Source organism: Meles meles, chromosome 18 (genome assembly GCF_922984935.1).
Source record: "Meles meles chromosome 18, mMelMel3.1 paternal haplotype, whole genome shotgun sequence".
Classification (NCBI taxonomy): Eukaryota; Metazoa; Chordata; class Mammalia; order Carnivora; family Mustelidae; genus Meles; species Meles meles.
Genome location: NC_060083.1, coordinates 3,882,733 through 3,909,110, shown reverse-complemented (window position 1 = coordinate 3,909,110; position 26,378 = coordinate 3,882,733). Strand labels below are relative to the sequence as shown.

Here is a 26,378-nt window from a genome sequence, read left to right as displayed (position 1 = left end):
ATTCGTTCCCACTCCCTCTCACCTTGCCACCCATCCCCCACCCCCAGACCTTTCTGGCCACCACCAGTTTGTTCGCTCTATTTATGGGTCTGTTTCTGCTTTGTTTGATTGTTTCGTTTTTCAGATTCCCCATGTAAGTGAAATCGTATGGTGTTTGTCCTTCTCGGTCTGATTTAGTTCACTTTGCACGCGTTCGGGGCCCATCCGTGCTGCCACAAACGGCAAAAACACCTCGTACTTTTTTTTTTTAAGATTTTGTTTATTTATTTGACAGACAGAGATCACAAGTAGGCAGAGAGACAGGCAGAGGACGGGGGGAAGCAGGCTCCCTGCTGAGCAGAGAGACCGATGCGGGGCTCGATCCCAGGACCCTGAGATCATGACCTGAGCTGAAGGCAGATGCTTAACCCATTGAGCCACCCAGGCGCCCCAAATTACATCTCCAGTACTTTTATCCTGCTCACCTGAACTCTGTCCCCAGTCAACACCCGCTCCCTGTTCCTTTTCTCCAGCCCCTGGCCGTCACCCTTCTACTTTCTGTCTCTATAAATGTGATGACCCTAGGTACCTCACTGAAGTGGAATCATACGGTATCGGTCTTTTTTGTGATTGGCTTATTTCACTCAGCATGAGCGCCCACTGATATTTGCACAATATTTCACTTTCACAAGCCCCCAAAAGGCAACACTGGGATGGTTCGATTGCACTGTGTTTGCAAGTGGGCAGCACCAAGGCTGCCACATTCCTCAGCAAATTTGGTCAGGAAAGGGGATGTATGCACAGAGGGATAGATTTATCTAAATGCATTGTCCGAAGAAACGACGCTAGCTGTGAATGAGGCTTCCGCTGAGTGTCTATCGATCTCAGCAACGAAACAGGACTTTCGGGTGTGTATTTCCTTGCAGTGTCTATGGTAAAGAGCACAGTGACCAGGACCAGGAGGGTTTCTGAATTCCTGGGACGTCATTGTCTCATTCGTCTTCTTACACGGAAGGAACCCTCATTCCGAAGGCTGGTTTGGATCAGGTGCTCTCGTCCGGATAGAGCACTGCAGAGCTGGTTTTGTCTACAGAAACTCTAGTGAGGTACGGTATTCACACCCCCAAGTGCTGGTCTGTGACCGTCCAGTTCTTCATTAAAATCAAGCTATCGGGGGCGCCTGGGTGGCTCAGTGGGTTAAGCCTCTGCCTTTGGCTCAGGTCATGATCTCAGGGTCCTGGGATCAAGTCCCGCATCGGGCTCTCTGCTCAGCGGGGAGCCTGCTTCCTCCTCTCTCTCTGCCTGCCTCTCTGCTTACTCGTGATCTCTCTCTGTCAAATAAATAAATCTTTAAAAAAAAAAATCAAGCTATCGGCAGAGCCGGAAGAATGCAGACGCTCGTAGGATTGCAGAGTATGACGTATAGAGAAGCTGAAGACTGTCTTTTTCAGACGCTGATAGTGGTAGGATCTGACTTCTCCTGAGGGCTTGGTGTGTGCCAGCACCGGATCACTGGCCACATGAGCTCATTTCCTTGTGCTTAAATGCCGTGCACTGCTTCTCCTCAATGACTTTTTTTCAAATGAAGAAATAGAGGATAGAGAGATTCGATAAAGTCCTAAAATTGCAGTGTGTGGCAAAGCAGGATTTGAATCCAGGCGATCCAGTTTCGAACCTTCGGGTCTTCATAAACCAACCCAAGTTTCCTGATCTCCCAACAGATGGCTGAATATTTATTAGACTGATCTGTTGAAGGAAAATACCTCTGAAGAGCCCTGTAACCATTTCATTTACAAATATCAATACATACTATATTTGAGTTATATTCCTTGCAATCATGGAAACACAAGGTAATTTTTTTTAATTTTTGAAATTATTCTTATGTTCAGTTAGCCAACATACAGTACATCATTAGTTTCTGATGTAGTGTTCAACAATTTGTAAGATACATTTTTTTTTAAAGATTTTATTTATTTATTTGACAGACAGAGATCACAAGTAGGCAGAGAGGCAGGCAGAGAGAGAGAGGGGAAAGCAGGCTCCCCGCTGAGCAGAGAGCCCGATGTGGGGCTCGATCCCAGGACGCTGGGATCATGACCTGAGCCGAAGGCAGAGGCTTTAACCCCCTGAGCCACCCAGGCGCCCCAGATAAATTTTTTTTAAAGCAGTCGTTTTTGAAAATGTTTTGTGGGGTTCTGCAAACAAAAATGTTCGAAAACCCTGTTCCGTTCACAAATGATGTCGTAAGAGAATAATGATGATCTATTTTGATGGGAAAGGGGTAATGATGAAAAATTATTTGAATCTAATCCACGAAAAACAGTGCTTTGATCGTCACTTTGATGACCTTATTTTACCTTATTTACTTACTTAATGAAATCAGTAACTTTAGTTAATGTCAGTGCAATATTAGATGAAATGAGAGGCTGTCCTCAATATAGTACATGAAAATTATTTCCTTTCTGAAAAACAGAATCAGGACTAACTCTGCTCCGAGAAGAACGTTGCTAAACAAAGCAGGTGTCCAAGGCGTCCATAGACCTGGCAAGTGTAAGTAAAATTTTAACAGCTTTTCTTCCTTGTTAATAATGATCTATGAAGCGATGCACTAGCAGAATAAGCCTATGCTCTTCATCCAGGATTATGACAGCAGACTGGCAAGGCCCGGAGGGAGGGGATAGCTGGCGTCAGGACTCCCAACCGCCTACTGAAAATTTAAAGAAGTTTTCTGTTTTCTGATCCCTATCACGCACTTCCCCACTTTACTGCAAGAGACAGATTATTACAATCCCCCCAGGAGCCCCTCAGAGGGACCTCGGGGCAAAGAGGTCGTGTGATTCAATTGTAAGAATATTTGATGAGAATCTACAAGGAGCCGGGAGCTGTGGTGGTTGGGGACCGTTTCGGGGAGACAGAAAAGCTGGATTAGACTAAGGTGCTCGTTCTTATGGAGTTTATGGTCTTTGTAGGAGAGGAGGCAAGGAGTGCGAGAAGTAAAGAGAACACAGGGACAGGAAATGAGCAAGTGGGTGTCGCATTCAGTGGGGGCCTGATGAGGGCCTGGCAGAGAGACAGAGCATAGGGATCGTGCTGGAAAGAGGAGACCAAGTTGGTATGGGCACCGTATCCAATAAAAGCTTAGCCGTGGTCCCCAGGGTAAAAGGCAGAGCCGCGGAATGGAGCTAAGAGCTGTAATGCAAGAGAGATTTCCTAAAATCAAAAATACAAAAAGATTGGGAACTCCATATGGAAAGGTACTACGTCCCTGAGAATATCCACCCAGAATGACCAACGCCAAGATGTAGTCTAATGAAAGTTTTGGACTTTTTGTTGTTGTTGTTAAAGATCTTATGTATTTGACAGAGAGAGAGAGAGCGCGCGCGTGCGGGCACACACAAGCAGGGGGAGCAGCAGGCAGAGGGAGAGGGAGAAGCAGGCTTCCCACTAGCAGGGAGGCCGATGCGGGACTCGATTCCAGGACTCGGGGATCATGACCTGAGCTGAAGGCAGACGCTTCACCGACTGAGCCACCCAGGCGCCCCAGTTTTGGACTTTAAAAAAGAGAGAGAAGAAAAATCCTTTGGACGAAAGGCAAAACCAGCCAGTGACGTGGAAAGGGAATTAGGTTATCATCGGACTTCTCATAGCACTGCGTTCTAGATGAAAGTGGAGTGACGTCGTTGAGACAGTCCCTTACCGAGGAATGTTCCAGAGGACAAGCTTCCGACAGCTGAAATGGCTCGAAACAGTTCCATGAGGGCTGGTGTTGAGCATTCGACGTGAGTTACTGTAGAACTCGGATCAAGGGAGGGGCAGCAAGGAGACAGAACCACACATGTGATGCCTGTATGATGTCACAATGCAGGTAAGGAACAACCATACAAAGAGAGGGGACATGGGGAGCGCATACTTGAAAATGTTTCTAAACAGCTCTCAGAAATTCAGTTAGCGTATGGTGGTGTTCTTCTGAGACTGCTGATGTGTGTGATGGGGTAAGCTACCGCCTTTTCACATTCTTGTCCTTTTTTTTTTTTTTTTTAAAGATTTTATTTATTTGTCAGAGAGAGAGAGAGCGAGCGAGTGTGACCACAGGCAGACAGAGTAGCAGCAGAGGGAGAAGCAGGCTCCCTGCCGAGCAAGGAGCCCGATGTGGGACTTGATCCCACGACACTGGAATCATGACCTGAGCCGAAAGCAGATGCTTAACCAACTGAGCCACCCAGGCGTCCCACATTCTTGTCCTTTTACCTGCCTAAGGAACAGGTACCCCAGACATGGCACTGACCTTTTGTAATCTCTCTTTCATCGATTTCCCCTCCCCGTCCCCTCCCTTCCCTCCCCTTCCCTCCCTCCCCTTCCTTCTCTTCCCTTTCCTTTCCCTTGCTTTGCCCTTTCTTTTTTCTCTTCTCTTCTCTTCTCCTCTCTTCTCTTCTCTTCTCTCCTCTCCTCTCCTCTTCTCCCCCCCTCCCCTCCCCTCCCTTCCCCTTTTCTCCTCTCCTCTCCTCTTCCCTTCCCTTCTCTTTTCCTTTCTTTTCTTTGCCTTGTCTTGCCTCTCCTTTTCTTTTCTCTCTTCTCTTCTCCTTTCTCTTTTTTCTTTTCTTTTTTCCTTTTTCTCAGTAACCATGTTGGAAGCTGTTTATCTTACACTTTTCCTTCTTGGCTTTGCAGGTTTCTGGTTCTGGGCTGACGGCCTCTGCTCATTGCTATCGGGATTCTTGCAGTGTTCCTGGCTCTCTGGCTTAGCGTGTTTTTAAATCTCAAAGACTATTTCTGTTCGGATTGATAAAGACTTTTCGCGTATTGCGTTAATCTCTCAGTGTCTGTCCTGGGCCACTGATAGCCACTGTCCACTTCTAACCTGATTATAAACAACAAATCCATCATTTCGCTGGAATACCCTGTTCTGTCGGAAACACAGCCTTTGCCCCCATGAATTTATTTGTCATAAATACTCAGCACAGTTTGTTTTAATGTCATCAAATGGCCAGTGGCTTAATTCTCCTCTCTGCTTTTTTGCATTTTCTATGGCAGGAAGGGGAAAATGTTGGGTCCCCACAATGCAGAGCATGCGTTTGGCTTTCCTTCGTGACACTGACCGTTAGGTGACTTCTGTTTATGCGTTCATCAGCTCTGTCCCCATGCCCCCAGGGACACTGTTCCTTTGCTTCTGCTCCCCAGCATCTGACAGCAATGGTATCTCAATAAATATTTGTTTATTGAATTGAGGAAATGCTGTCGGATGCTATGTATTTGTGATAGAGCAAATACATGTGTTCTTAAAGGGAGGCTCCATTAAGTGTTCCAGGCTCTATCATGGACATGAAGAATAGAAGAGAAAGAAGTTCTGGGGAGTTTGTCAAAATCCAGAGAAACATTCCCAAAGATCCCTCTAGAACCTATTGTTGAGATAATCTACACATGGGGGTGACCGGGTGTCTTAGTTGGTTGAGCATCTGACTCTTGATGTCAGCTCAGGTCGTGACCTTGAGGTCCTGGGATCAAGTCCTGCGTTGGACTCCCCACCCAGTGGCGAGTCTGAGTCTCCTTGTCTCCCTCTCCCTTACACCCCCCTCCCTCAAATAAATAAATACATCTTTAAAAAAAGATTATCTACACACCTTCCAGACATGAGGGCATTTTTCATACCAAATAACTGGTAGGTGCATGATATTTCATGTAAATAAATGAGTAGATAAAACAAACGTTAATCTTTTAATACATTGAGATGGGGTTATCACTCAACGATATTACGCACCATCGCAAAATAGTATATCTTTAGTAAGAAAAGCAGGTCGTTCTGCAAATCTGAGAACAGGTGAGTCTGTGGACAAATTCTGAGAAGCGGACTCCCTGGACAAAGGGCGTGTGTGTTTGGGATTTCGATAGATCGTGCCCAGTTGCTTCCCGTGGAGAGGTGTATCAATTTACACACCCCTGCTCTTTACGAGAGAGCCCTGTCACCACTCTGGGACCTTCTATGTGCCCAGAGGGGTCTGTGAAAAGCACAGAAGACTTGGATCCTTTCCGAATGAAGGTAACCACTGTTTTGGACTGAGACCCAAGGACCCAGGCAAGTCGGCTTATGGGGAAACAGGACTCGTTTCTTGTTCAGAAGGCTGTGAATTTTCTGGAATGCGTGCTCCCTGTGCCAAGCTCAGGCATGCATGTAGGCGCATGTAGGGAGCTGTAATGAGTGGGTAGGTGCCCATCTCTCAAAGTTCCAGCCCTCAGCAGGCGTGCTAATGTTCCAGGTGCTGGCTCTCTTGCCCTCAGACCCTGGGGCCAAGGCATTCTTTGGCTACTGGACGAGTTGAATCTTAGCTGGGATTTTCTTCTTGTTCGAAGGAAGGCCAGTGGGGTGGAGGGTACTGCATATCCCGGAGTGATTTCTGTACAATCGATGAGCTCAGCAGTGGCATGGGTCCAATTTCGTCATTAAGGCCGTGTGTACATGATGTGAAAACAGCCTGCGAATTCCCTGCGTTCAGATATTTGGTCTGTTTGCGGGGTGGGGATCAGTTAAACTGATTGTTAGATTTAATTGACTGGCGGCTTGAATTGATGAGACAGTTCCATTAAAATGGTCGATCCAATTAGGCTTGTAAGATGATTGAAAATACAGGATCAATCGCTTCTGGTGTACTGTTTCTCTCGACGCAGGCTGAGGGGTGGGAGCTCCTGCCCCGTCTTCCTGCCACGGGTCTCGTGGTAATACCTGGGTGGCCCGAGCATGGCTGGCCTGGTGGTTGGTTGGCGGGTGGGGTGTCCAAAGAGAGGCATTCGATCCGGGCAAAGTCCAGGCAATGCAAAAGATCTGCTTCAGGAATAAGCAAGAAATGCACTTTCCAGTTGTTTTTGTTGTATTTTGAATCACGAAAGGAGAGGGCAGCATAATCTTTCTTTGAGTGTAGCCTTCTAAAGGACTTAAGCCAGTCCTGTAAAAACAGGGATTGATTTTATATATATATATATATATATATATATATATATATATACATGTATATATACATATATATGTTTGTTGTCATTATTTTAGTTGACATGTATTTTTAAAAATTATTTATGTATTTATTTACTTATCTTCAGTAATCTCTACACCCAAGGTGGGGCTTGAACACATAACCTGGGTATCAAGAGTCCCACGGTCTTTGAGCCAGCCAGCTCTCATTATTTTATGGGTATGTTTTCCTAAGCTCATCGCGCAAAAAACTCTTGGTTAATTTCCTTAACATTTCAGCACAAGCTACTACCAGACATCCCGGTGAGTGCAGTTTGCCAGTGGTTAAATAACGAGCATCGTGCTTTTCCCCTCAGTCTCCAACTGGAAATCGTGCCTTTTATATAAACAGCCAAGCTTAGCAACGTTAAATAATGGATTACACATCATAGTAATGCTTTTCCACTGTGGAAGAAAACAGCCATGCCAAGTGCGGAGACAAAAGAAAAAAAAAAAAAATCTCCAGAGTCCATTCTTCTGGCCAAATTATGTTATTATCTATTTAAAAGTTTTGGTGAGAAGAGGTGAGTAAGAATAAGTCAAATTAAACTTGTATTTTACGATTCGTTCCTCCCTGGACTGTAAGAAAACTGAGCATATAGTACCAAAAAAGCAGTGAAGCACCAACAGTGTGGTTGGTGTCTTTTCGATCCTAATTGCATGAGTACGTCTTACTGGAATTTTTACTTTTAATTTGGGAATAAAGCTCTTCCACAACTCTGAATCTTCAAATCCAAATCCTTCATTTATGTGGATCTTAATTCTCTCTCTCTTGGGAGTGACAGTTTATCTGATGCTGCTTTTTGCAGACGTAAGGGAAAACCTTTTTCCTTACAAATGTTCACATTGACTCCTCAAGTTTAAGAGATAAGGAAGCTTGTCTCGGTGGGACAGCTGTCTCTGAGACAGTTGGTCCAGTTTCAGCCATAGGGCCTTTGCAGTGAGAATTGTCTGGTGAAGCTGACCTGTCTTTGGAGTTGGGAATGAAATAAGTTGACTTCTTTTTTTTTTTTTTTTCCCCTGCTGCTGTTTTTATGAACTGAATTGGAAGTAAAACCATTCCCTTAACAAGCACCTATTTAAAAACCCTGTTACGGGGCGCCTGGGTGGCTCAGTGGGTTAAAGCCTCTGCCTTCGGCTCAGGTCATGATCCCAGGGTCCTGGGATGGAGCCCCGCATCGGGCTCTCTGCTCAGCAGGGAACCTGCTTCCTCCTCTCTCTCTGCCTAGTTGTGATCTCTGTCTGTCAAATAAATAAATAAAATCTTAATATAATAAAATAAAAACCCTGTTTCCAACACTGAGTGTGTCACTGTTACACCACCATTAAGCTAAAGAATGTGATCTGAAAGAACCAAGCTGTCTTTCCACAAAAATAATTTTAAGGGAAAAGTAAATATAATTTTAATGGAAAATTAAGATGAACAAGATAAAAGAAGAGAGGGATGCCAGACTTGGCCCCCACTGTCTCAATCCCACAGAGTCATTGTACTGAGTGCCTATGGTGAGCGTGAGTCTCGTATTTCTACCCCCCCCCACCTTATTTAACCGCGGTAAGGACAACTGAAGGGTACATATGGTGGGAGGGAGAGTTGGGTTAGGGACAGAAAGGAATGAAGGAAAAGAGGTAGTTTCCAGTTTCCCTTGATTTCTCTAGAATTATTTTTATAGCACAAAATACAGAATATGATACGTAACACGAAATTTGCCATTTTCGCCATTTTAAGAGTACAGTTTCGTGGTGTTCATTGTATTCCCGATGTTGTACAACTATCACCGTTATCCATTTCCAACACTTCTTCATCTCACAAGCGAAAACTCTGGAACCAAAAAATAAGTCCCATCCCTTCTCCCTCCAGTGCTGGCTAGCCTCCGTTCAACTTTCTGTCTCCATGAATTTGCCTCTTCTTGGTTCCCCATACAAGTGGAATCATACTGTATCTGTCTCTCTGTGTCTGGTTGTTCGCTTAGCGTGAGGTCTTCGCAGCTTCCTCATGGAGCGAGGGTCGGAACGCCGTCCCTTTTCACGGCTGAATAATATTCCTTGGTATGGGTTCACTGCACCCTGTTCCTCCGTTCCTCTGTTCCTCTGTTGACAGTCCTCGAGTTGATTTTCCTTCTTATACCGTCAAGGCTGCTATGGCATCGGGATACACGTGTATCTGTCCAAGTCCCTGCTTTCAGCTCCTTTGGGTAAATCTAGAAGAAGTAGTTCCCCTTTTAAAAGTTACCTTTCTGGGTGTCCCAGGTAGACTGACTCTACATTATAGGAGTGGGAACAGCCGATTCCGTATCAGGAGAGCAAACCAAGAATTAGCAACAGAGGGTTTTTATTTTGTGTTTCAAACTGGAGACAGACTTTAAGGGGGAAAAAAAAGTCCAAATAAAAGCAAGGGTTCCCATTTTCCCCTCTGTCTTCTCGTTCCTTCCCCCAGCCCTCAATGCACTGCATACACCCCTTCTCTCCTTTCAAGTTTATAAGGTCGCTCTGCAATGTGATGGCTCCTCTAGGACCTTATTAATGACATTTACAATTTCCATAATAACCAAACCGTGCCGTTCTCCCAATACCAGGCCTCGGAGAAGTCATTACCCTGGTGATCACAACAAAACTGAATTCTAACGGGCTGCCTGCTGCTACAATACTCTGGGAGGAACTCCCTGTGTTCTGGCAGTAAAAACAAATTAAATTAAAGATCCCTGTTCACCAAAGGCCTAATTCTAATTTTTGCAAAGTTTCCATTAAACAATATTGTCTACAGAAAGTACACACTAACATGCCTCCCCCCTGGGAACTAACTGGAAAGGAAATTCCAATAGGAGAATTATTAAATTTCCCCATTAATTTTGTGTTACACCCTCTTAGCATTTATTAATGATATTAGGAAGATTCAAAGATCTGTCCTCTTTGAATTCCGTAAAGCATTTATGGAAATTGCATTTCATCGGGGAGACGGGAATTGCTGAAAATCAGAGATGAACAAAGCAGTAGATTAAAAGGAGTTTGCTTTGGTAATAAATATGGTAATGGCGTTTCTTCCTTTTATTAATGGCACGGAAACAGTTCAGGGGATATTTTAATATTGTGTTGCCCCGAAGAACCTCCATCGAAGCAGTTTTTCTTCTAGCATTTAATGACAGCGGTTTTCACCTTGCCTTTGATTTAACAGTCCTTGGAAACAGTGCATGGTGTCTGGGAAAAACAGGTGTGGTTTCCACACCGCTGGGGGCGGGGTTAAAATGGCGCCTCTGGGAGAAGGTGTGTGGGTGGGCTTCCCACACTGGTCTGTGGCTTGGTTGATTGTTACTGCAAGGCTCCAGTGAATTATTCCATTTCTTCCATTCCCCTTTATCTGAGATGGATTCAAGTGTTCTCAGACTGTTTGTTCCAGGTATGTGGAAGCAGCGTTATGCTAAAACAGGAGAGTGGAAGAAGGCGGCAGAACTGGGGAGATGGAGACTTCTGGAGCCCCCTACCAGGTACCAGAGACATTATGCTAGATGCTTTTGTATATCTTGTTTTATTTGGATTCTCACAGTCGACCTCTGAGGTACCTATTTTTACTCTGTTATGGACAAGAAAACCCAGCAAGGTCACAGCTTTTCAGTGAAGAACTCTCATTCATTCATTTAAATATTCAGCTACTATTCTGTGATATTGATTTGCACCAGGTGTGGTACTAGGCTCCGGGGTTCAGCAATCGTGACCAACATAGGTGTTTGTTATATAGTGGGAGGGAAAAACAGAAGAAGCAATCACCATAAAGAATGAGAGAACATGGAAGCACTTTACATGGCTTCAAATCCAGGAGTGACCATTTCCAAATTCCATTCTCTTTCCCCTGAACCCTGCTGGATTCACTGATGTGGTTGTAAGATTTTGTGAATCACTTAGGTACGCAAAGCACCTTGATCTACAATTGCCACCAGCAGGACTCAAAACAGTTATACAGATGCCTGTGCCTGATGCTCCCAGGGCTCACTCTTAAAGTATCATTCAGGTTTTGGGGTCCACAAGTCTACAAGGCCTGGGTTTAGGTAAATGAGGGTCCTCAGGGGTAAGCAGAAGCTGGAATCAATCTGAGTTTTGGAAACAGTCAAGAAAAGTCTTCAAGGGTCTCTTTTGGGATAGTCATAATCCCTGGCAAAGCAGGGAGTATCCTGTCCAATGAGGCTTCCTGGGTCTGAATGAAAAGCAGCTTAAGGAAAATCCATCTGGTCTTGTCTGAGGGGGCCAGAAATATATCTTAGTGATACCTTGCAAAGGCAATTGAACAAGGTTATCTTGCCCAGTGACATTCTTGAGAATAACTAGGCTTCTACAATCAGAGTTTCTAGAAGCGTAGGAATCAGAATGGTCTGAGGAGCTGTAAGAAGGGGTTCATTAAGATATCAAAGGACTCAATAATGCCCTGTTGGGTCCACTGTCCATTGGGGGTGGGAGGTTTGACTGGAGCATGGGGATTTGACCAACGTATCAGATCACATGGGCCTCTGGTCTTCTGTTCCCTTGGCTTCATTTTGGGGCTTCCTGCTTTCCTCTTCTGATTTATGTCTTTCCCTTAGGTTTTCATTATTTGAAATAATGAAATAATTTCATTATTTCTGTCTGTATCTTAGGTTGGGTCCTCCAGAGCAGGGAGGAGGCTAAAGATGAATGAGAAGGTGAATTCTATCTGAAAATGTTCTTAGCAAAAGCTAGGAGGGAACTAAGGAGATGGGACCAGGACAGGAAGAAGGCCAAGGTGACAGAGTCATAGAGGATAGCATTGGCCCCATGCTTGCAAGGGACAGGGACGCTCACACCCGACAGTCATCCCTGGGGAGACAAAGAGCCTGTGGAGTGCATCCCTGCGTGGCTGGTGAAGGGCTGGTTCTCAGGCACTTCCAACCCTTAGGACACTCAGGAAAGGGGCAGGGAGATTTGGGTGCTGGCTATATGTGTAAGCACTTGGGCAGCTGGAGTGCCCGATGGGGAGAAGGGCCATGGTGGAGAAGGGCAGTGTTTACCGCATCGTGAAAATGATTCATGCAGGCTTTCTTTGTATTTGTGTTATTTATCTTGATGTTTTAGGACCTTTTTTTTTTTCCCTTAAAAAGCAGGTGGGGTTGGATGTTGTGTATATATATATATATATATATATATATATATATATATATATATATATTTTTTTTTTTTTTTTAAACAAATTTACTGATGTGTCCTGATGTTTTTTCTGCAAGTTCTGATGATTTTTTCCTTTTTGCAGTTCCTCAACGTGTGGTCCTGGGACAAGCAGAGCCAATATTGTGGGGACGCTTTTAGGAGATGCAGATTCTCAGGCTGCATCCCAGCCCTCTCCACCCAGAAACTAAGGGGGGAGGACAGTAGTCCATATTTTAACAAGTTCTCCTGGTGATACTGATGTTTCTGAAAGCTCAAGAAACACAGCTTTCTGGAGACTGGGCAAGAGTTACAGAGATAAGAAAGGAAAGAGGAGAAATTCACATTTAATGAACACCTACTTTATGCTAAATAGAGTCTTAAGTACTTCATGCTCATGACCTCATTTATTACTTATGACTCTACCTTTGCATGAGGTTAACATCATAAGCCCCATTTTCACCGACTAAGAAGCTGAAGGTCAGGAGCATAAACTGAGGCATAGGCATAAACTATAGCCTATAGTTAGAGTCAAAGTCAGGATTTGAACCCAGGCCTGATTTTAAAGACCATGACTTTTCTCTTTCTTTCTTTTTCTTTCTTTCTTTCTTTCTTTTTTTTTTTTAAATTAACATATAATGTATTATTAGTCCCAGGGGTACAGGTCTGTGAATCGTCAGGTTTACACATTTCACAGCACTCACGATAGCACATACCCTCCCCAGTGTCCATAACCCAGCCACTCTCTCCCTACCCCCCTACCCTCAGCAACCCTCAGTTTGTTTTGTGAGATTAAGAGTCTCTTGTGGCTGTCTCCCTCCCAATCCCATCTTGTTTCATTTTTCCTTCCCTACCCCCCATGATCCCCACCCTGCCTCTCAAATTCCTCATATCAGAGAGATCATATGACAATTTTCTTTCTCTGATTGACTTATTTTGCTCAGCATAATACCCTCTACTTCCATCCACGTCATTGCAAATGGCAGGATTTCTGTCTTTTTGATGCCTGTGTAGTATTCCATTGTATATATATACCACATCTTCTTTATCCATTCATCTGTCGATGGACTTCTAGGTTCTTTCCATAGTTTGGCTATTGTGGACATTGCTGCTATAAACATTCGGGTGCATGTGCCCCTTTGGATCACTACATTTGTATCTTTAGGGTGAATAGTGTGTGATGGCTGGGTCACAGGGTAGCTCTATTTTCAACTTTTTGAGGAACCTCCATGCTGTTTTCCACAGTGGCTGCACCAGCTTGCATTGCCACCAACAGTGTAGGAGAGTTCCCCTTTCTCCACATCCTCGCCAGCATCTGTCATTTCCTGACTTGTTAATTTTAGCCATTCTGACTGGTGTGAGGTGATATGTCATTGTGGTTTTGACTTGTATTTCCCTGATGCCAAGTGATGTGCATTTTTCATGTGTCTGTTGGCCATTTGGATGAAGACCATGACTTTTCTAATACATTGTGCTGCATTAGGAAAATAGATGCCAGAGAGTGGGGTTCACGGTGACAACTGGAGACAAGCACAGACCCATAAGCACTGCTTTGGAGGAGTGCAGTCTTGCCTGGGGTTCTGGCTCTGATCCTCCCACGTGCACGTGGACTGCAGCAAGGAGCAGTCAAGTCTAGTGGAGGAGCAGAGAGGGGGAGTGTGAATCACCACCACAATGGATGTGAGCTGAGAAACTCCTTCTCTCAAACATTCTGGAGAAAGTTGAGCCTGAAAGGGAGTCGGGGGAAGCTGACTCGCCTCTGTTATTGTGAGGATGGGGGGTGTCCAAGTAACAGATATTTGGCTTTGCGAGAACAATGAAGTGATAATTGCATAATCAAACGCTCGTGATAGTGGAAGTGAGTTCGGTGCTGGTGGTGGGGTGATGGTGGAAGTCATGGTGAAGGTAGAGGGGGCGGAGATGGTGGCGGGAGTGGTGGTGGCCGTGGTGATGGGGGAAGTGGGTGGCGGTGTTGATGGAGGAGGCGGTGGTACGGGCAATGGTGGTGAGGTGGTGCTGTGGTGGTCGCAATGATTACAGCAGCTGCCACTCACCGGGTACTGCATTATAATAAGCTTCACTTGTATTGTCTCATGTAGAGTCTCACTTTAATCCTCATGATGATCCAACGTGAATTTGGGGATACAAGGCATCGTTACCACCATTTTGTGGATGGAGAACCAGAGTCTTCTCAAAGAATCACACTTCCCCAGCTTGAAAATGCAGAAGCTAAACTGGGGGTGATATGTGTATTGATCATAAGTGAATCACTTACTGATTCCTCATAAGATCTTTATTAGGCAGCTATCATTGCCTAGCAAAGAAACAGAAGCACAACAGGAAAGTATTGTATCATTCATAGATCTATAAGCAACAGAGCCGGGAATTGACCCGGGGTCCACATTTGACCCCTAACCTATACTTGTCTCTCAGCGTATGTTCAGTGGGGAGTGCAATCTTTGGGATATGCCTGATTCTTTGCAAGATTTCATGATGACTTACTGGAATTTTCTGGTGCTTGCATAGAGAAATTGTTGCAGTTCCTGACTTTATAAGTCCCTGGGAACTCCAGTTCCCAAGTTTCAGTTGCATCAAAGAGTTGCATGTGTTTGCAGTTCTTTCCTGTTCCACATTTGGCACAGAAAATTGCACTTCTCCAATGCAAATTCCATACTAATTGACTGATTGAAACAGGATTCTATTTCAAGTGTGCTTTGTAACTGAGCACTCTTCTCCAGCTATAGCTTCAGGTCACCCATATAAAGAAAAGACAAATCTTGAAGTTTTATCTCTTTCTGAGAGAGTAACCGTAATTTGGCATATTTTGCATCCTATTAGAGTGGGTTCAAAGCTACGCTAAGTTACAAAAGGCTCCAGCTGTCACTCTGGGAGATGCCTTTTTGTACATCCGTCTGGAAAGAATTTGTTCCCGTGGAAGCTTCTATACCTTACAGATATCAAATGCTGCTTGGGATAGGTGGGCTGGGACTTGGAAAGTCTTTCATCCTTCTAAGATTTTTTTTGTAATTGGGGTACATTTTGATAGCGTTTGACCGGTACTAACTTTTTCTAACACCGCTGGCTAACAATCCTAGTATTAACGGAAGTGTGGATGCTGGGTCTTATATGAGAAGCACAGTGTCTTATATGAGGGGTAGCTGGAGAGGTAGGATGGTGTAGTGGTTTATCAGATCACCCAGTCAAAGTGTGATCTGCCAACTCTCATTGGTCTAGAACTTTCTGGTATTGATTCTCAAGGAGATCTTGAGGTTGTACCAGAATGTAAGTCAGTGAGGAAACTAAGCATGCTGTTTAGCTCAGCAGCTGTGTTTTCCCAGCAAGACTTTCTCAAGGAGGGAAGTGCTCCGTTGATTTATAATCTGGTATAAACTCCTTATTTTCTCCAAGATCAGTATGAAAAAGTTGGAAGTCCAACTACTTTGGGTAGCTCTGGCTTAGAGCAGAAATTCTGGGACCAAAGTGTGTGGGTTCAAGTCCTAGCTCTGTCACTTACCAGCTGGATGATTTGAGGTAGGCTACGTAGCTTCTTTGTGACTCACTTTCCTCATGTATTAATTGAGAATAAAATTAATGCCTACCACTATTTTTAAAAAAGCTTTTACTTATTTATTTAAGAGAGAGAGAGAGAGAAAACACGGGGGGGGGGGGAGGGGTGAAGGGAGAGGGAGAAGCAGGCTCCCCACTGAGCAGGGAGCCTGATGCAGAGGTTGATCCCAGGACACTGAGATCATGACCCAAGCCAAAGGCAGACACTTAACCGACTGAGCCACCCAGGTGCCCCAGTGCCTACCACTATGAAATACGTGTGTATATACGTATCCCCATGTATGAATATGTATAGGTGTATGCATATATATCTATATCACATAGTAGCCACTATACACATGTCAATCATGATGTCAATAAAAGCATAACAACAATTATATGAATGGAACAACCAGTGTGGTCTTTCAGGGGCAGCCAGAGGTCTATCTGTCCTTCAACCGGAGACAACTGATGGGTGAGCTGGTGAGTTAAAGCAAGGAGAAGCTGGGGCTGGTGTTGAGTTTTGTGGTTGATAAGTTTTATTTACTGATAGATTTTTATTTACTGACTTCCCAAATTGCCATGTCTACCTTCATCTGTTTCTGAAAAAATACAAGAGGATCCCAATTAAGGAATAACCTAGGTGGCACCTGGGTGGCCTAGTCATTTGAGCATCCGACTCTTGATTTTGTCCCTGGTCATGATCTCAGGGTCGTGGGATCGAGCCCTGGGTCAGGCTCCCTCCTGGGTGTAGAGCCTGCTAAGGATTCTCTTTCTCGCTCTTGCTCTCTCTCCCTCTCTGAAAAGGCGACCAGGGTTGGAGGAAGGAGGAAAATGACTATTGTATATTCCAACAGATTTGTTCCGTTGAGGGTAATTGTTGGGTTGTGACTTCTGCGAAGATGGTACTTGTTACACAGCAGATCCTCATACATATTTGTTGGGTGAATAAAGGAAGGACAGCTAGCATCACCAGGAACACCAAATGCTTCATTCTGTGGATGATCTCAGGTCTAGAAATTAACATGCCCTAAGAAAGCGATTTTGCAAAGGCTCTGTTTGTCACTCTCTTCTATTGTCATTTGTCACTCTCTTCCCACTGGCTCCACACAGCCTTGCCAAGATTACCTGTAGCTTTTTGTTGTTTCCTTGAAAAGACCTGAGCTTCAAGCAAATCACCTTTTATGCATCATAGTTACATTCTCACGACACTGTGAACAGAACTTGAAGTCCGTTTTACAAGTTTGGCTTCTTTGGGTCCTAGCATTAAAACTTTCAGCCTTCCTCCCTGCTATCAAATGCTGTTTAGTTATGGTGTTGGAAAGTCATGGCCTTCAGCGCCCCTGGGAGAACAATTCTGAAGTCTCCTAAACCCAGAACTCCAGGGATGTTGTGTTTAATAAAGAAGGGCAGGAAGGGGAGCAGTCATGTTGTTTTATTTATTTTTATTTCCTCTGATTTCCCCAAGGGAAAAATGAAGGCTGGCAGAAAGCGCTGGGCTAAGCTGGAGGCTGGATCCAGAGGACTTAGGTGAAGGCGTCAGCGTACTTTCTCAAAAGCTGATTTTGATTTTACTTATTTTTAAAAATTATTTTTAATTGGGGCAAAATATATACCGTATTAGCATTTTTCAGCGTACAAGTTCAGTGGCATTAAGCACATTCACACAGCTACAGCAAACACCACCACCACCATTCACCTCCAGAACTCTTCACTCTGCAAAACTGAAACTCCGTCCCCATTGGACACTCTCTCCCCAGCCCTTGGAACCCAATATGCTATTCTCTGTCTCTATGAATTCTCTGCTCTGTCTCTACGAATCCACTGATCCACATCAGGGAAATCATACAGTTTTTATCTTTTGGTGACTGCCTTATTTGACTCAGCATAATGTCCTTCAGGTTCAGCCATGTTGGAACAGATATCAGAATCCCCTTCCTTTTGTAGGCTGAGGAATATTCTGTTGCATGGATATGGCACATCTCGTTTAGCCATCGGTTTGCAGACAGACACCTGAGTTGTTTCCACCTTCTGCCTCTTGTGAAAATACAAACATGGGTGTACACGTGTCTCTCTGAACTCCGATTTTAGTTATTTTCATAATGAGTCCTGATGTTTTCATCTGAGCTCCTGCAGCCCAAGACAGTGACCTTCAGTAGCTGTCCAGGTGCTTTTAATAGATGAATTGTGTCCTCTTTTTCTCTTCTTTCCCTCTCTTTTTTTCTGTCTCTGTCATTCTCTCTTTCTTGGTGTGTCTCCCTCCCTCTCTCCCTCCCTCCCTCCCTTTCTCTCTGGTGCTTGCTGTTGTTGGATGGTGCTCGTAGGCAGAAACAACCTTTTCTGCCCTTGCGACACCTTCCAAAAGGTTTAGATTTTATCAAAGAACATATCGGAGAATTACCAAACACAACCATGGAGAAAGTGACCAAATGGAAATGATGGTTTTGGTTTAAGGGAGAGCTACTGTAGAAGCTAGTGTCTTTTGGTATGAAGATAGATCCTCTGGATTTCATGGTTATTCTTAGAAAATGAACTTACCATCAGATGAGAGGCAATCCTGCCCCCTTTGTAAAGTAAATCATCTGAACCAACAGGACTGTTGTCGGGGCAAAACAGAAAGAAGGTTCGATTTGGGGCCCGGCACAGAATACAGTCAGGGCATCTTTGTAAAGCAACGGGATTCTGATTGAACTGCAGAGAGATCGAGATGCGAAGCTGGCTGAAGAAATTAGCAAAGTGTATTTGCAGGCCTGAGTTCCAAGGAGGCCCTCCTGGGCAGGTCCGGCTTCGGTGGCTGGTGACGCCTGTGTCCTGGAGAGCAGCCACGGTAGAGGTGGTGCTGGCAGGTTTCTGGAGCCTGGAGAAAGCTCCCAGCGGTTACAGCTCTGCTGTCCTTTCTCCCACCGACAGCTTGCTTGGTCCGAGCAAGTCACGCATACCCCCCAGCGAGTGGGCAGGGTGTCGAAATGGAAGGTGGAGGTGTTTGTGATCATGAAGGAAGATGCAGAGGGAAAAAGACCCATAGGAAGATCACTAAAATGCTCATCGTTTGGTGATTCTTTTTATTTTTTTCTAGTAAAAACTTTTTTTTTTTTTTGGTAATGGAAAGCACCGTGTATGGTAAATTAGAAAAAACAAAGCCAGAAATGTTCATTTGACTTGTTTTTTTTTTCCCCCTCTCTCTCGCTGCTATCACTAGTAAGAAGTCAAGGCCTGTGTCCTTGGCCCTTCACCTCCTTTAACGCCCCCTTCTGCATCAGCCCCCGTTTCTCCTGTTCTGCCTGTTGGGGGCTGCTGTGAGAACTGGACACTGACTTTGATTTTCTTTTCCTAAAACACCCAGATTTCCTTTTGGAAATACTTCTCCACCACTGGGTGCTCTGTGGGTGGATATTGCGTTGAATAGCACCTGCTTTCTTTTTATGGAAGCCAAAGGGGCCCTTGGAATTTCCTGCTACCCTCTTCTCTTTCTGCTCCTGCTTCAGAAAAGGAGCAGACCTGGAACTTGAGTCCAGCCATTCCGATTTGTTTCCTGAGATCCTGAATGTTGAATGGCATGTCCCAAGATTGGGAAAAACTGTGTTGGCACTTCTGTGACGCCTTGGAAATCCCACTGAGCAGTGGTTGTCTTTAAGCCTTTATGGAGCTGCCTGAGTGAGCCCGTTCTGAGCCTTTCCTTGGTTCCCCTGCCTTCCCTTTTCCGCTACTCCATTCCCCTTTTGCTTAAGATGACGAGAACCAATCTCTGTTGCTTGCAACCAGAGTTCTCATTGAAATCCCGAGCAGTGGAAACCAGTAAGTAGTCATTTCAAGGGTCCTATCAAATTTTATTGCTTCGCAGGTGCTCATACTGCAGCAAGGTCAGGTGCTAGAGCAGAGGCTGGGCAAGAGGAACCAGAGAAGGACACTCAAGGTCCAGCAAGATGCAGAATCCTAGGCACAAGGGTCCAGTTGAAGAGAACCTAAGCTTCAGGACAATTTCACGGGTATAGACAGAGGTTAGCAAACCTGCAGAGAATATTGGTCACAGGGGGACTAATCAGAGTGGGAAGCCACTACCATTTTCAAGATGGAAGAGGGAAAATGGTGTCTCTAGACCTGAGACAGAGCTGGAGCGTGGAGTTGTGGAGGAGGGGCTCACTCCAAGGCAGGTGGTCTTTTCCTTTTTTTTTTTTTTTTTAAATTATTTTTTGTTGTTGTTGTTTTTACAAATTCATTGAGATAAAATTCACATATTATACAATCCCCCAGTTTAAAGTATATGATTCAATGGCTCATAGTGGAGTCTCAGAGTGAATCAACCATTTGTTTGGAAGCATTCACATCACCCCAAAAAGGGGTTGCTGTACCCATCAACAGTCCATCTGAACTTCTTCCCAACTCCCCCTTCTCCCAACCCCTACCAACCACTCCTCTACTTTCTATCTCTGTTTGCCTGTTGTGGACGTTCCCGTACATAGGTCGATTCTCGTGGTTCACAGTAGGTGCGTTCTCTGCGGGTGCAGCAAACCTTGAAATAGTGCATATGTGTCCCTCATTGCTCTCCTGAGGGGCATAGAGGAGCCTCGGGTCACGGCATTTGCATCAGCAGATCAAATACATAATCTTGTTCTACACGTATGCCTGTTTAAGGACACCTTATTTAATACCGATCGTTGATTTATTATCATTGAACCTGAGGTCACAGCATTGCAATGCAGCCGATCTAACATGCATTGTTTTGCTAGAAACCGCCTCACAGCCTTCTTGCACTTAGGAAAACTGGACATCACTGCAACACTATCCTTGGGGGACGTTCCAAGCAGCAGGATCACCAAAAAGAAGCATAAAAGGGTGGGAACATGGCACTAACTTGACGGCGGAAGGAATGCTTGTTTGTGGTAGGTGCGCTGAAACAAGAAGGCAGAGCCTTGCCTGGGAGTGCACGCCTCAGACCGCTCAGCGCTTTTACCATTCTGCGTATGTCTGTGAATGGCCACAAATGCACCGTATCGATTTTGCAGTTGTAAGTAGGGGAGTTTGCAATTAGGGAACCTCTAATGGGAGCTAACCATGTTATCATGCAATATGTGGCAACGGGCTGCTTTTACTGGGCATGTTTTCTGGTGTTCTTCATGTTAACGTGTCCGAGCCCTGTTCCTTTTTATCGCCACGTAATATTCCATGGACTATTGTGGATAATGTGCAAGGGTCTGTGTGGACATATGTCTTCACTTCTCTGGGGCGGAGAAGGAAGAGCAGAATTGCTGGATCACGTGGCAACTCTCTGTTTAACCTTTGGAGTAGCTGCTGGACGGTTTTCTCAAACAGGTGCATCATTTTGTGTTCCGATAAGGAACAATGAGGAGCCTAAGGGGTTCCAATTTCTTCACATCCCTGCGAACACTTATTATCTGACTTTCTGACTACAGTCATCCTACTAAGCATGACATGGTTTCTCATGACATGGTTTCTCGGCGTGGTTTTAATTTGCATTTCCCTAATTAATGGTGCTAAGGTGTGTGTGTGTGTGTGTGTGTGCGTGCACGCTTATTGGACATTTGTAGAAATGCCTATTCAGATCCTTTAGGGTCTGATTCAGATTCTGAAGCTTTTTGGTGCCAACCTCACAACCTGTGGACACTTTGGAGTCCCTTCTTGGAATACAGAATAGAGTTACGAAGAAAACCGATTATAGTAAAATAAAGTTATCAAAATATCTTAAAATACCAGTTTTGTCACTTGATTGAAAATGGCTATCCTTACTAACGTGTTAAACAAATTAAGGGGCAGTGTCAATAATGCCTTAAACTGAAGGTAGTGATGAGTATCAACCATATTTGAAGACAATTGCAACAATATAACAAAGACCAAGAATATATTTAATTTTGATTGGGAGGCAGAATCACAGAACTGATACTCCTGAGTAACGTTACTAATATTGCTGAATTTCTTTCCTACCCTCATAACTGAAGGAAATGCTAAATCTCAGTTAGAAGTTCATGACACAGGGGCACCTGGGTGGCTCAGTGAGTTAAGCCTCTGCCTTAGGCTCAGGTCATGATCTCAGGGTCCTGGGATCGAGCCCCACATCGGGCTCTCTGCTTGGCGGGGAGCCTGCTTCACCCTCTCTCTCTGTCTGCCTGTCTGCCTACTTGTGATCTCTGTCAAATAAATAAAATCTTAAAAAAAAGAAAAAGAAGCTCATGACACAAAATGGTGTAATTTTTTTTCCTTCTGAGATTACAGACCCCTGGAATTCTGTGTATGTCTGCCCAGTTGGGAGACCCACGGATCCTAGGTTGAGGAGATGTCCTAGAGGGATGCAGCCTTTTCCAGAAGTGTGACTCCCAAGGAGGGAAGGACTGGGGAAGAAATACCCCAAACTTTCTCTCCTTTTACTCTCTAATCTCCTGTGATATCCAAAGGAATCTGGATAATTCAAGGCCTAGGATTCAGAGCCCCATGGTACAGACAGAGCTGGGAAGGTGGAGAATGGATCCGTTGGGGAGACAGAAGGGAAAGGTGGGGAAGGAGCTTGGGTGAGGTGCAGTGGTGGCCACACACTGACCAACACGTTGACCCCAAGACTTGCAAAGTTTGGCTCTCTATTGAGCTTCTGTACCAGAAAATGGAGAGATGAGGAATTTGGCTTTCTTATGGAATTTGGTGGAGGGCAATGTTCCCTAAAGTGACCTTCTTTGAACGTCCTGGGAAACATTGCAACGTCTATCCCTGACTTTGGTCTTGGAGACTCACAGTGCATAGCAGCCTACTAAAGCCTCTGGGAAGACCTGTAATGTTGAGGCTTTTTGAAATTCTAATTTCTCTGATTCATGTGGTCCAGACACTTTCTTCATAACCCTCACAGAACAGAGCTGTGCCTAACACCAATTTGGGACCTGCCAGTGTAGTGTAGGGTAATTTTTACTCACAGGCAGCTAGCTGTCAAAAGTCTTGCACATTCCTTATCTTGTTTAACCTCATAGCAACCCTGGGAGTCAGAATCGTGGGATTCAGAGAGGGTGCCTGACTTTCCCAAATCACACAGCCAGTTGTTGATGGTGCAGGAATTAGAAAAGCCAGTTCTTCTGGTGCCCTATAACACGATAAACCCACCTTTTGGTTTTTGCTTTTTTTGGTTTTAATAATGTTTCATGCTTTCTCCAGATGGAGAACCTAATGAACCCAGTTGTTGGCTTTGACCACTTGAGGAACAGCTTTGAAGATAATTAAGCCAACGGCCTCCTCGCTCTGTGACCCTTTTATGTCTTCTGGCTTAATTGCAATTTCTTAATTGTTAAGTAACTTTTAGTTATGAACCCAATGATTTTAAGGAGGAATGGAAAAAAAAAAGCATTATTCTGCAGTTTTTCTTATTTGAAACTACTTTCCCAGGAGGTGTAAGGAAGACGTCCTATCCCCATGGTCCTTTTTAGAGCACCTTCCTACTTTTGGAAAGTTACTATTCCAGAAAAGGGAAAAAAACGATCAAGGCAAGTACTCAGATTAGGGGCAAACCAGACTTTGCCCTCAGTCATAATGGGCTTTTCCTGAAGGGCACAGGAGTTCACAATAAGGATTGTGTCCTGAAATGAATGGAACATTTTAATATATTTGGTCTTTTAACAGTCTTGTAAGTCAGGTAAAGCAACAGGGGCTTAGCAAAGTCATATGGTTGCCTGGCTTGTAAGAATGTCACCCAGCCCATGTAATTAGGAGACCTGCTAATTCAGGCTCTGGGTTCTTTCCATTTGTACGGCTCTGCCTTGAGCTTTGAACACCCAGAGCACAATAATGGTGTGTAACTGTTGGGCGCAAACCTCTAGGAAAGGCAGGTGGAGAGCTGGGAAGTTTCGAGCTTCCCAGGGATGGAGAGGCATGGGGACAAATATAACAAGGAAGACAGGCACCATCCCAAGGTAGGCCTGGTGTCCATGTTGGTGGGTGGGGGGCGGTTGGAGATCTTGTGCTTGGCTCATTTCAAGAATAATCAGAAACCAATGTGCTGCAGTGGGAAGAAGAGAACGCCAAGAGATGCCAAGAGTTGAAAGTCTTCCATTTTTGATCTGCCACCAGACAGTTGTAAGAACTTAGGCTGGGTGGATGGCCCCTCTTCGCCTACTTCCTCATCTGTACAGTTAGTAGAGTGTCTACAGTGAAGGTGCCCAGGACTAGGTACAGGGTCAGGAAGACCTCCTCTCCTCAGGGAGCTTAGGGTCCAGTGGCAGCAGCAACGAATGGAATGATAGGAAACAGTGTGGTGGGTAAAAGCAATGTGCTCTAGAGACTTGTAGCCTCCTGGACCAGAGGTTGAGAAGGATTCCTAAAAAATGTGACGTAGGATCTGAGAGTTGAAGGATGAATAGAAGGTAGCTAAGGGCGAGATTGATTGTGAGACGTAGGGGAGAACACTTTCCGGGGGAAAGGAAAAGGATGTGCAAAGGCACTGAGGCATAACCCGTTGGAGGAATGAAAAGAAATTGTTTTGAGACCAGGTGGGGGAGGACTGGTGGAAGGTTTTCTTTTCAGCTCCCTCTGCCTGATTTACATATTATTTTATTGAATTTTATAAATAGATGTTATGTGCACATAAAATGTCCCAAAGGTATAAAAAAGCATAAAACGGGAAGTGTGCCTTTCTTCTTTGCCTCTTAGCCATGCATTTCTGCTTCTGAGAGATTGTCATGAGCATCATTTCCCTGTCAATATTTTCAGAAATATTTCACAAATTTATAAGCATATAAATGCGTTTCCTTAGAAATGGCAATATTTTATATACCATTATTATTTTTATTACTTGACTGTATATCTTTGATTTTATTACTTAACCACCTTTCTTCGAGGATTTTTTTCTTTCTTTTTCACAGCCAGTCTGGGAGGTGAAAGAATTTCAGTTCTTTTATTTTAAGCAAAGTTAAGCTTCTTATGGGTTTGTGTCCGAGCATCTCTACTTTGTTTTTTTTTTTAAGTTTTGATTTTAATTCCAGTTAGTTCACATGCAGTGTAATAGTAATTTCAGGTGTACAGTATAGTGATTCAACGCTTCCATACATCATCCAGCGCTCATCAACAAGTGTGCCCCTTAATCCCCATCATCTGTTTCACTCATCCCCCAACTTGGTCCCCTCTTGGTGACCATCATTTTGTTCCCTCCAGTTAAGAGTCTGTTTCTTAAGTTGTCTTTCTCACTGTCTTATTTTTTTCCCCATTGCTTATTTGTTTTGTTTCTTAAATTCCACATATGAGTGAAATCATATGGTCTTTGTCTGTCTTTGGTTATCTCTCTAAGTATTATGGTCTCTAGGTCCATCCATATCATTGCAAATGGCAAGATTCCATTCTTTTCAAGGCTGAATAATATTCCATTGTATGTATATACCACAACTTTATCCTGTCATCTATTGACGGACACTTGGGCTGCTTCCATACGTTGGCTATTGTAAATAGTCCTGTGATAAACATACAGGTGTGTATATCCTTTTGAATTCGTGTTCTCTTATTCTTTGGGTAAATACTCAGTAGTGCAATTTCTATGTCACAGGGCAGTTCCATTTTTAACTTTTTGGGGAACCTCCATACTGTTTTCCACAGAGGCTGCACCCGTGCAAGAGGCTTTCCTTTCCTTTCCTTTTTTTTTTTTTAAAGATTTTATTTATTTATTTGACAGAGAGAGATCACAAGTAGGCAGAGAGGCAGGCAGAGAGAGTGGGGGAAGCAGGCTCCCTGCTGAGCAGAGAGCCCAATGCGGGGCTCGATCCCAGGACCCCGGGATCACGACCTGAGCCAAAGGCAGAGGCTCAACCCACTGAGCCACCCAGGCGCCCCGAGAGCTTCCTTTTCTCCACATCCTCACCAACACTTGTTATGTCTTGTCTTTTTATTTTAGCCATTCTGAGAGGTGTTTCAATTTACATTTTCCAGACGATAAACGATGATGAGCATCTCTTCATATGTCTGTTAGCCATCTGGATGTTTTCTTTACAGAAATTCCGGTCTTCTGCCCATTTTTTAATGGGATCATTTGTTTTTATGTGTAAGTTCTTTATATAGTTTGGATACTAGCCCTTTATCCCTTTATTGAAGATGTCATTTGCACACAATCTTCTCCCATTCCATAGGTTGCCTTTTAGTTTTGTTGATTGTTTCCTTCATTCGGCAGAAGCTTTTTATTTTGATGTAGTCCCAATACTTTATTTTTGCTTTTTTACTCCTTGCCTTAGGAGAATATCTAAAAAAGAAGTTGTTATAGCCAGTGTCAAAGAAGTTAGTAGAGCATCACTGTTTTGAGTTCTGTGAACAATCTGTTTATGTATTTAGCAAGATTTTTATTGATTTGCCAGAACTTTTTATATATTGGGGAAATTAGTCCTTTGTGACATGACCTGCAAATATGTTTTTGCTAGTTTGACATTTTATTTTCGGCTTTCTATGTTTTTTATTTTGTTATGATATTTTGTCATACAAACGTTTTCAATTTTTTTGTAGTTAAGTTTATTATTTTCAATGGCCTCTGAGTGTTACACATTTTTAGGAAGGCTTTATCCTAAGAAAAATGTCTTATATGTAAAACATACATATATATATATAAAATATGTATGAAATAAAATATTTTATTTTAACATTTTTATAGATTCACTTTACATATTTCAAATATTTACTCACCTGTAAGGTACTTTTACTATAAGGTATGAGTTAGAGACCTAAATTTATTTCTTTTTTTCCAGATGGCTAT

The 26,378-nt window shown here is 43.9% G+C and overlaps 2 long non-coding RNA genes across 2 annotated transcripts; one reads left to right on the top strand and one right to left on the bottom strand.

The window, feature by feature from the left end:
* Positions 1-4,187: 4,187 nt before the first annotated feature.
* Positions 4,188-5,237, top strand: LOC123930269. The gene is made up of 2 exons (XR_006816031.1): positions 4,188-4,242; positions 4,648-5,237. It is a non-coding gene; the product is annotated as an uncharacterized LOC123930269 (long non-coding RNA).
* Positions 5,238-7,422: 2,185 nt separating this feature from the next.
* Positions 7,423-22,015, bottom strand: LOC123930270. The gene is made up of 3 exons (XR_006816032.1): positions 21,891-22,015; positions 19,627-19,631; positions 7,423-7,474 (listed from the first exon to the last, which is right to left on the bottom strand). It is a non-coding gene; the product is annotated as an uncharacterized LOC123930270 (long non-coding RNA).
* Positions 22,016-26,378: the final 4,363 nt, after the last annotated feature.